The sequence below is a fragment of the Periplaneta americana genome, chromosome 8, assembly GCF_040183065.1.
Source record: "Periplaneta americana isolate PAMFEO1 chromosome 8, P.americana_PAMFEO1_priV1, whole genome shotgun sequence".
In the NCBI taxonomy this organism is placed as follows: Eukaryota; Metazoa; Arthropoda; class Insecta; order Blattodea; family Blattidae; genus Periplaneta; species Periplaneta americana.
In genome coordinates this window covers 36,235,001-36,247,675 of record NC_091124.1, presented here as the reverse complement: position 1 = coordinate 36,247,675, position 12,675 = coordinate 36,235,001, and positions in this window count along the sequence as shown.

The following is a 12,675-nucleotide window of genomic DNA, read 5'->3' as shown; positions in this document are numbered from 1 at the left end:
TTTATGGTTAAAAAGTAATGTTGTATATTATTTCAAATGCGTCTGAAAACTTTATTAACAACCCCTCTTCAGAAATTTCACAAAATAATCGTTATTTCTTTCTTGCGTCACTAAGACGTTTTGTTTTTCAACTACAAATTTCCGTTAAAATATCTTCGCATTTAAATCTCTAACTTGGTTAACTTTCGATCAGATATTTTGGTGGCTATAACACATCGAGCTAAGTTTTGATTATCATTATGAAGCGTTTATATACACAACTATAGAATTCTCTGACGTAAACAAAACATTCTGCACTGTATCAGGGATACATCGTCACGTAGAATACGTCACCCAGTTTCGGAAATGAAACCAAAATTGTGTTAGTTTGAATGTTTTATTTTTCGTTCGGTTTACAAATGGAGATTATGTGTCTTTGATAAGAGAAATAATCAATGAAGGGCATGTAATATTATCTTCTGTGCATAATAAGCGATATTCCGAAATTAGTCCCAGCAAACAATAAATAGTTCAGTATGATTCACTCAAAGTTCACCGTACGTGTCTAATTGTTGTAATCTAACTAAAGGTTTTGATTTATCTGTAGTAATGTCACAAGAGGTCTGAGATTTATTTGGGAAATCTCAGACCTCGAGTGACATTTATTAGGACTACTTCGTGAATAAAATAAAAATGTAAATAATATATCCCTAAAATTCGATCACAAAATGTTAATAATTGTATATTAACGAATACTTAACCTATTCACACATTGTGAAGTCGAAATAGATGAATAACGATTACTGCAATAAAGAAATTGAATGTTATTCAGTAATGCCGATTAAGAAAAGCGAAATACATGTTTAAAAACGTTAATTACATGTACTGCATTTTTCTCTTGTTATTACAACAGCAAACCTTTTCATTATCTGTTGAAATCATAATTTAAGTTAAACACTTTATAGTATAATTACAAATAACCTGATTAATACTTTAATTAAATGAACAATTATTATGAAGAAATGTCATTTTCTTTAGATACAATGGACATGGAATTAGAAGATGAAGATGTAACTTAGATGTGGAAGTAGGATTTCGCACTTTTTTAGTACAATAGATTCATGTTAACGATTTACGTAAAAACAGTTGGCGACACTGACTAAACAAAAGAACAACCATGCGTTAAATTTGATCTATCTTATCTCTTGTACGTTGTTGCCGTGCAGGACAGTATTATGTAGATCCAGTGATTACAAAAATGAACGCACAGAATTTTTCATCTACTGATCACTATGGAAACTTGCCCTTTAAATGATCAGAAGGTTGAAATAACTTGCCTCCAGGTCTGGGCTGTAAGAAGCGTGCAGAAAAATGCCCAATTATTTTCGTTGCATCACTATTTTATCAACCGATTCTTCATGTTACACCCAACGACTAGAACTCTTGCTGTGTAGAAGAACATGACGGATAAGTTCATATGGGAAGACCACCGGCTGCGTGGTCTAGGAGCGATCAGATTTGGGTTAGAATCCCATTTTTTGACAATCTGTTTGAGTTTTTGTCGCAAAAACGTTTGTAAGTTTCGTGCAGTAATAGGATGCCATCGCAGAAAGTCCACAGACACATTTTCAGAACAGTTTTGTCGCGCCTATAATTTCTAAACAACACTACAAATTCCATTGCAGTAAACGGCGATCGACAGACGAGGAACAATCTAGGTTCCAACGTGACCTTGCGTTGGAGCTTATGACGTCAAGTACCTAATGAAAACTGTTCATTGTTGATTAATGTTAGTATTTTGTTTAATTTCATAGCCTACCGTAGAAGTGGGTAAAGTCAATCGGTGGGTGTAAAATCGATCATTTGCGATTTTTATTGAAAATTATATATTTCCTCAGTTACTTGTCAAAATTTTGTTATGCTGACTTCATTGCCTTACATTGTAAATGTAAGCGAGAGGGACAACAAAAAGCCTGCGAATGCCAACAATGGGAACACTGTAATTACCATTGAAGTGAAAATTATTATTTTCATCTTTTTCTCTTAAATGAAACGAAGTCTTACAAACTCTAAATTATAGTCAGCAGTGAAAGGAGACAGGAAGTATACGTAAGTACTTTTCGTTGAGATTGTATCCTGAAATAATAGTTTTGCAGTTCGTAAATGTTAGTATTGAAACATTATTTTAAGAAAACTTGTACCTTTGTAGGTTTAAGTCGATCATGCCATCGACCTACTCGAAACAGATAGGACCAGCAGGAAGAATAAATTGTTCACCGAAATACCTCCAACTAACACTTATAAACAGAAAAGTGTCATAGTATAGCTTATATTGATGGAATAGTGGGGAAAGAGGAAGACGAAATTATGGTGAATTTCTTGCGTAAGAGAAGCACTGCCAAAGGAACATATTTTATACACCCCTCTGTACCTGATGATGGGACCAACGTAGTTTCTAAAGTGACATGAGGAGGGGAAGATTTCAAATAAAATCTGATATAAACCTAAGCAATGTTGAATTGCATTTTAAATTATAATTGAAGGGTGGTATTTCAATGTAAATTTTGAATTCTTAAATCTTTGTTTGTTGGTATGTGAAGTATTAAAATGTGTTTCTATGTTTTATAAGTTGGCAATCATAGTCACGATTATACAGTGGAGACCTATAGGCCTAATTGTATCGAATAGTATGATCACAGTAAGAAAAGATACACTATATAATGCTATAGGCATATATTGAAGATTATTATTGTTTTTGCACCCCTTATAACGAATAAAATATATGTAATACACCTAATTTGTTTTTTAAAAACATAAACAGTGATCGAATTTTACTCCGCAATATTTTAAAATCGATCTTAAACTAAAAATTCAATGGTGATCGACTTTACCCTATTTAAGCAGGTAATTTCGATCACAAGTCAAATAAAAAAAAACAGTTTTTTATAGATTGTAATTTACTTCGTGTAACGTGTCTTCATAAGTGAAGGATATGACGACAAAATGCTATTTTCTGAGGAACTTCGCTCCATTGCATAACCTCAATGTCATTTAAAAAATTGCTAAATTTTGATCGACTTTACCCTCTTCTACGGTACTCTACATGATTATAGATGAAACAGATCAGTCATGTAACTGTGAGAAAGACAATGGACTGTTTTCGTGATACACTGGGAGATTGTTTGGTTGTGAATGGTTCTCATTTTGGGCATCTTAAGTTTAGTTTGTGGTAGTGTTATGTTCAGCTTTATGGCTTACTCAACATGATTTTATATACTTATTTGCCTCAAGTTTGAAGTCAACGAAACAAATTTAATAAATAGCTTAAATACACGATATGAGGGAATGGATAAATTTTCTACGTATTCTTGCGTAAAATTTAATGGAGATTCGGAGTATTTAAATCTTAAAACACGGCGTAATTTAAAATAAAATAAAGTTTACTGTCATATCCTGTAGGCCTATATAACTTTTTTGGAACACTGGTATCTTTTTTTTTTTGTAGGTTATTTTACGACGCTTTATCAACAGCTTATGTTATTTAGCGTCAGAATGTAATGAAGGTGATAATGCCGGTGAAATGAGTCCGGGGTCCAGCACCGAAAGTTACCCAGCATTTGCTGATATTGGGTTGAGGAAAAATCCCGGAAAAAAACCTCAACTAGGTAACTTGTCCCAAACGGGAATCGAACCCGGGTCACCTGGTTTCGCGGCCAGACGCGCTAACCGTTACTCCACAGGTGTGTACCATTGGCACCATATTGTATGGTTTATCTCCAACAGCTTTTGTATTAATCTTTTCTTTCATTAAAATTTAAGAAGTTGTGAGTAATATTGTAATATTCAATAGCCTACTTAATGAACAGTTTTTATATCTTTCTCACCATTCTGGAAACCTCTTGAAGAAACATGAGATCGCGCGGGTGATGGTAAGTCTCTTTGATAAAATTTCCCTCAGTTTAGTTATTTTTCCAGAACACGAATCAGTCGCCCTGAGTGGCGCAGTCGGTATAGCGCTGACCTTCTGTGCCCGAGGTTGCGGGTTCGATCCCGGCTCAGGTCGATGACATTTAAGTGTGCCTAAATGCGACAGGCTCATGTCAGTAGATTTAGTTGCATGTAAAAGAACTCCTGCGGGACAAAATTTCCGCACACCGGCGATGTTGATATAACCTCGGCAGTTGCGAGCGTCGTTAAACAAACCACAATTTAATTTTTAGAACACGAATCAAGAGAATCAAGAATAGTAACGGATCGTACAGTTAATGTACTCATTCCAGGCTTTTTTCTGATTATGAAGCCGAAATGGAGCTCCGAAAAGTTGGATGTTTCTGGATTTATAAACGCTGTGCAAAAAATCCCTAGCACAGTTTTATAAAAGTCAAGCGTCTTAACAGAATCTGAATAGGCCTAATGATTTTTTCCTATATACAGTAGAACCTCTATTATCCGTGGTAATAAAGGGGATGGACTGAACGGTTAATCGAAAAAATCGGATAATCTGTACCATAATAGTACATTATGCAACGAGCCTATAATGGTAGTAATTGACGCGAGGATGTTTATGAAACTCGCTTGCGCTCGTTTCATAATTTTCATACGAACGTCTTAATTACCATTATAACGACTTTTTATGCTCGATCATACTTCTAACTTGAAATTATTCATAAATATTCATGTTATTGTTATGTGAGTGAGTGCAATAGCCTACCTCATGAATCGTGAGATGTGCGCAGACGCGAAAGTATTGATTTTTTCCTGGAAACGAATGTCGACGACCTTGATATAGTCTAGAGAGTAAGATAAACATTAATCTTGATATAACCTTGAAATTGAATTCGACATTAAAAAACGAGATGACAAATCGAATTTATTTGAATATTATTTACAATTAACGCTAATTATTATAGTAACAGAACATAACCTTCTGCGACAGTATTGGATTTCCAGCCTCCGTGACGTTTCGCTAGTTGTCTTTCGATTGCATATCCGAGAATAATCGAAAGCCTGAACTTTAATGAATAGGTGTACTTTAATGGCATGCATTAAAGGACTGCTACCTGGTGTATAATTACTACATTTCGGCGTGGTCGAGCATAAAAGATGTTTATAAATTAAGTGCATAAAACGCAATTTCGTGATTTCCTTGTGCTCTTGTCTTTAACGTCTATGTAGTGGATCAGGAGTGCATTAAATGTTCGGTTGTCAACGACGGGTTCTTAAGGGTTGATGGTTGATTATTGTCTGCGGAAAGATAGGAATACTTGAAGTCTCATGTTGTAGATTTACATACTCTATACGCTTTATCCTTTTTTTCCGTTAAATCGAGTACATTTGTAACGTCAATATCCTTCTCTGAAGCAGCATTAACCACAGTTTATTCTGTCCAAAACTTCTCAATTATTTGTAAATTTTTCGATAATTAACACAATACGTTTTCTTTTGACAACTGTAGAAGACATTTTGCACAGAAGTTATACAGTACAGCCACTCCACGGGTTTGTGGAAATTCTTGGGGCAATTTCTTTGGAAGCAAGTACTGATTATTTTACAAGTCTAACTATTTCTGTTGCCGCCAGCGAAGCATTTCTACTGCGTACTCCGTAGTAAAGGTTTGTAATAACCTTCTGTAGAAAAACTATGTAGAAACAACGTACAGTACTTCATATATTTTTCTGCAGCAAAAAGAAAATAGGAGTGAGAAAAAAAGTTGGATAAACTGGCAATCGGTTAATAGAGTGACGGATAATCGGGGTTCTACTGTATTTAATTTTGTTCAAAAACCTTGGAGATATCGTTTAAGTAATAGATGGTAATAGTCGAATCAAAATTTACAGTTTATAATATAGCTAAAAAATTAGGAGGGGATCTAAGAAAATCCCAATTACAGCCTCAAAAGTCTATATTCAAATTTAAAGAAATATGTAGGCTTACTTTCTTTAACAGTACAGTCTATTTTTTTTTAAATCCACGTTTATGCATTACCCATAGCCTATAGAGTAGAAGAAGTACTTATTATTTCCATTACTTTTGTGTGGAAAACGATGGATGGATGAGTGAATGAAATGAGGAATTATATCAATTAAAAGGTACGCATAAACAGTCTCTTGCAAAGTAAATTTGAGCTGAGAATTAGTGCCTATATGAGCTCTAAGCCTTGTGAGCCACTTGTCTCACACAGATTTTCGCCGTTCCATTTGAAGGAAGAATTTTGAAGGAGAAAGACGAAAATGGAGCTAACCTAGGAACTACCACGTGACGGGGACGAGCATGACAGAGGGCAGGATCGTCGGAGATATTCAAAGTCTGATCAACGAGTGGGAAGAGGAGGTCCCGCAGTCCTCACAAGAGAAGGGTCCGAGCCCTTACACTGTGCGACGAGGCAAGAAGTTCATCTTACACTTCTGTTTCTATGGTACCACGACTGACGTTAGAGTAAACTTTTCATGTAAAGCTATAAGATAATTTAATGGCTCGCACCTCAAACATAGATGTTTCAAGTCAAAATTATATCCGTGGGGCGACAACCCATGAAGGGCCAAGGTCTAGAAGCCAACTGCAGGCCTCATGTGCACATGTCGCAGCAGAGGTGAACTATCATCCAACCTATACGGCTGTAACGTGTGGTCAGCGCTATGATCCTCTCAGCCGTTATAATTGTATGAAACCTGATTTGTAGCTTTCCAATACTGGGTGGGAACTGGTCCCATACATTGGCCGAAATTTCATGAGAGAATATCTTCCTCATGACGATTCGAACCGACTAACACAGGTAATTGAATAAAATATTGACACTATTGCTTAACTAAAGCTATCCAAGAATATGGCAGTCCTCGTAGAAGTGCAGATTAGATGTTCCTTGAAATAGAAGATTGTAAGTTGTATTGAAGCAAATGCATACGCTTATTTCAAGAAGTCCAGTTGTTCAAGTGTGAGACAGCGTAAGTGATGGACTTACCATCGAAGGAACAGATGTAGTGCTAATTTTATACAATTTTTATGTGAATATATGTTTGATCGAGGTACAATTGATGAGAAAATGTTACATTTTTAGCGTAACGTGAAGTTCAAATAGTCTCCGTAGATACTAGTCCAACAGATAGGATTAGAGAAGTTCTGGAGTATAACTCTTTATAAAGAATCCAACAGTTAGACTTTGGATTAGCTCTTGACAATGCATAGATTGACTTTGGATGAACTCCTGGTAATGCATCCAATAGATGAAAATGGACCATTCCTGCAGAATAAATCTTGATACAGCGTCTAACAGATAGGATTATAGAAGTTCTGGAGAATACCTCTTTATAAAAGATCTTACGCCGTATCGAGAATTATTCTTCAGAAGTTGTCCAATTTTATCTCTTGTACCGTTTATCAGGAATTAATATGCAGGACTGGTCCAAGCCTATCTCTTACATTTCTTCTAATGGATGCTGTGTAAAGAATTATTCTCCAGAATTAATTAAATTCAATTGTTGGATCTTTTATTAAGAACTAATCTCCAGGATTGGTCCTATCCTATCTGTCAGGAACTCTTAAACATGAACTACTTTTCGATACTGATTCAGTCTTATCTGTTGAATGATTTGTGAAGAAGTATTCTTAGGGACTGATCCAATTTCATCTGTTGGATCCTTTATTAACAGCTTGTTTCCAGAACTGGTCCAATCCTGTCTGTTGGAAACCATATAAAGGGCTATTCTCCAAGACTGATCGAACCTTATCTGTTGGCTCTTTTGTAAAGAAGTATCCTTTAGGACTAGTTCAATATTATCTGTTGGATACTTTGTAAAGAAGTATTCTTCACGACTGGTTCAATATTATTTGTTGGATCGTTTGTGAAGAAGTATTCTTCAGGATTGGTTTAATATTTTTGGATCTTTTGTAAATAGTATTCTTCAGAACTGTTCAATATTATTTGTTGGATCCTTTGCAAAGAAGTATTCTTCAGGACTGGTTCAATATTATTTGTTGGATCCTTTGTAAAGAAGTATTCTTCAGGACTGGTTCAGTATTATCTTTTGGATCCTTTGTAAAGAAGTATTCTTCAGAACTGGCTCAATATTATTTGTTGGATCATTTGTAAAGAAGTATTCTCCAGAACTGGTTTAATATTATCTGTTGGATCCTTGTAAAGAAGTATCCTTCAAGACTGGTTCAATATTATCTGTTGGATACTTTGTAAAGAAGTATCCTTCAGGACTAGTTCAATATTATCTGTTTGATACTTTGTAAAGAAGTATCCTACAGGACTGGTTCAATATTATTTGTTGGATCCTTTGTAAAGAAGTATTCTTCAGAACTGGTTTAATATTATATGTTGGATTGTTTGTAAAGAAGCATCCTTTAGGACTGGTTCAATATTATTTGTTGGATCCTTTGCAAAGAAGTATTCTTCAGAACTGGTTTAATATTATATGTTGGATTGTTTGTAAAGAAGTATCCTTCAGGACTGGTTCAATATTATTTGTTGGATCCTTTGTAAAGAAGTATTCTTCAGAACTGGTTTAATATTATATGTTGGATTGTTTGTAAAGAAGCATCCTTTAGGACTGGTTCAATATTATTTGTTGGATCCTTTGCAAAGAAGTATTCTTCAGAACTGGTTTAATATTATATGTTGGATTGTTTGTAAAGAAGCATCCTTTAGGACTGGTTCAATATTATTTGTTGGATCCTTTGTAAAGAAGTATTTTTCAGAACTGGTTTTAATATTATATGTTGGATTGTTTGTAAAGAAGCATCCTTTAGGACTGGTTCAATATTATTTGTTGGATCCTTTGTAAAGAAGTATTCTTCAGAACTGGTTTAATATTATCTGTTGGATTGTTTGTAAAGAAGCATCCTTTAGGACTGGCTCAATATCATTTATTGGATTGTTTGCAAAGAAGTGTCCTTTAGGACTGGCTCAATATTATTTATTGGATTGTTTGCAAAGAAGTGTCCTTTAGGACTGGCTCAATATTATTTATTGGATCGTTTGTAAAGAAGTATCCTTTAGGACTTGTTCAATATTATCTGTTGGATCCCTTGTCTAAGCTATTCTCCAGAAATAGTCCGTAAAACTGCTGTATTACTTTTCAGAATTGGCCTATTACTAATGAATATTTGAGAACTGAAACTCTTTTCGTGATGACAATATTTCAAGAAACGATTTTCATAATGATTATTTTACTGTAGGCCTATATTAGCTAGATCTAAAACGATTCCGTTACTTTCCGAGTACTTTTTCTCACATTTTCACATCTTTACAAATTCACTTCAGTTTTTTCTTGTAAGAAAGAAAATGTTCGATGAAGACAGCCATGTTATTTGAAGTTGGATACACCTTTCAAAAATATGTCTACAACACTTATCTTACAATGACAGAAACATAGAATTCTCGTGGTCGTAGAATACGAAACTGTAAAATAATAAAGTAGGTTTCAACATTGTTACCAATCTCTAAAAATGTCACTGATTTTGTCACTAAATAAAAATTGTTTCTTCTTTTCCCTTTATTAATGTGGTGATTTCTGTTGATTTATTTGTAAAATTTGTAAAGGTTATTGTATGTATAACCTGTAATACTGTATGAATATTATAAAATAAAAAAATATCAGTAATAATAAATATTTTAAAATTTCTCCGTCTGTTGTAATTTACAGCGTAGCAAAATGTATTTATTAGGGACTGTCAGCTAAGGTAATAACACGATTCCAATATGGTAGGAAGAGGTATAGAAATACTAATTAAAATGTGTCAACACTGTAGTGAAAAAATACTAATTAAAAAGTGTCAACACACTGGCGAGTGAGTCGGAGGTGACGAGACCTAAATGAAGGGTCGACCGGCCAGAGAGCGTCCAGTGGCTTTAATTTAAAATTATATGTCTGATTAAGATCAATGCTTAATGAAAAGCTACTAACACCGCTATGCACTGTGTCCGACCGCTAATATATTATATGAACGGTGCAGATGTTTGATTGCTATTTTTAAATTTGTTTTTCATACTTTGGTTACTATGCATCTAAATACAAAACTTACAGATGTTTCATTATTGCTATATAAATTACTTTTTCGATGTTTGTTACTTTATAATTTAAAACACTATACTAAACATTTAAATACTTCATAGACACATTAAAATTAAATTTTCTTTGACAAATTTATTTTTTATTTTAATAATTTGCCACACTATTTTCTTTTAGCTCCACATAAATTTTACAGAGATTTTGTTATTATTTTATAATTTATGATGTAATGCCAAGTATAAAAACATTTCAAATACTCTTAGTTTCTTTAAAATTTATTTTAATTCGCAGAAATGTAATCCTTACTTAATGCTTTGAAGTATTATTTTCTTTAAACTTAACATAAATTTTGCTGATATGGTTATTTCAGTTTATAAATTACAACATAGTATCAACATTGAAAATTTTAATTCTCTGTTCGAAATTTTGTTCACAGAAATTTCATTTTTATTTTAATATTACGCTACATTACTTCGTCTAAAACTTCAGTGAAACTTTAAAGAATATCTAATAACTTTTTAATTTTTTCACGTTAATTATTTCGTAATTTCATGCTTGTTTTACAGATATTTGACTATTACTAACTAATCTGGTTTTTGTAAGGTTATTTTTCAGAAAACTTTATAATTTTAAAACTAATTTAATAATATTTTATCATTTTCTACTATGTTACATTCTTTGATACTTCACATTTATTCAATATAGTTTATAAACATTTTAGAATTTTTTTTTTTCCACATTACTTTCTTTAAAACGTCATACTCATTTCAAACATATTCTATTAATTTTTTGTAAATTGTTTTTATTATTTGAATTTCTTTAAAACCCCAAACTCAATCCACATATTATTTATTGGTATTTTTAATTTGTTACCATATTAGTTCCTTTGAAACTTTATACTTTATATATGTTTTACTGAAAATTTGGAATGTGTTTTCTTTGCCGTATCTTATTAATATTTTAAAATTTGTTTTTCACCATATCAATTAAAACTTCGTATTAACTTTACATATAGTCTGTTATTATTTTAGAACCTATTTTTCCGTATAAACTTCTTCAAAATATCTTATAAACTTTGGACACAGATGCCTAATGTTTTAATTTAGCACGATACATCAATTTTTTTACAATATTACACAAACTCTAAAAGTCGTCGACAATTTCTCCGACATTGGATTGATGATTGGAAGCCGTGTCACCAATTCAAAACAGTTTTTAAATTAAATTAAAAATTTTGTCATTCCAAAGCAATTTTGTTTTGATGTACTTACCCCTTCTTGCTTTGAAAGGTTTTATTGATATTTTAAACAACCATTTATACAGTATGCACTGAAGACCAAATTATGAAGTCTTGATATCATAAATTTTCTCATATAATCATGTATAGCAAATTTAACTTTTGCTACTGTTGTTTGTATCAAGAAATTTAAATCTGTGTAGTATTCTTTGTTATCTAGGTAGTCAGCTATGGCAGAAATAATGTTATAGCTATTTTCTAAAATAATAACTATATCATTTTCATTAGTTACTGACTACATATCAAAGATCTTGGTTCACTTTCCTGCAGGACAGTAGAGGTTAATCTTCCTCCCACAGGGAATGGATATTTGTCTATTTTTTGTCTGTTAGTTGTGCTGCTTTAAGATGTACATCTAAACCACGCTGACCACATAACCGCGAAGCCGGTACTTGTAGATTTTTAGTAACTTTTTCACAGTCCTGAGGTTGTATGTAACGAGCCTAAGGACCCAAATTTTAAGTACTGCAGATGGTAATAAAGTATCATTCTATGTCATTACCCTTACAGATGGTATCTTTGGTCTTGACGCTGCGAATTTCGACCATAACGAAGCAATCGTTCATTTTTAAGACGAATCTACACGTGCTAGATTATCAGATTGCGTCTTCCTCATCCCTTCATCACACATCGCTTCTGTTTCGGATAGAAGGATAAAGAAAAATAGAATGCAGCCAATACTACAATTGGATACCGGTAAGTTCTTTCAATATTAATTATTATAACATTTAACAGATTTTAGATATCTCACGGGAAGAAAAATACAGTACATTTTAATGGAAACATTACTGACGTAGCCTATGAATCTTCCAGGTGAGGGTTTAAATGTAGCTTGGTGTAATTGTACCCGATTGAATTCTTGAATTGAAACTTCTTTAAACAACATACGAACCGAATGTTGAGACAAAATTATGTGACGGACGTTTTAGCAAGGCTTTGCGTGTTGAATGTATTGGAGTGGTGCTGCCGTAGGGCAGTGCATCTTCTTTGTAATGTTGTGACGTTATACAGTCGAAACTAGTGAGTGAAATTACATTATCTAAGAGCTTTTTGCTTCAAAATGTCAAAATCAGGAGTGTGTTGTGTAAGAAAGCGTGGAAAATGGAGTAAAAAAAGAGTATGTCCATACTAAAACGAGTATAAGAATACAGTTCATTTTTTAGTTTTCAGAGAAGTCTGTATTGTATATTAAAAGTATTTATTTCAGTCACTGACTTCAAAACATATGTTTAAGGTGTTAAACCTTTACATTACATGTTTAAAAGATATATAAACGTTTTCGTTGGTCAGGGCCAACTTCATCAGATACGAAGTACATTTCGGTAATATCAATAATCTGTACATAATTTCTACAAATACAATACATATTTAGTGGCATGCAAACTG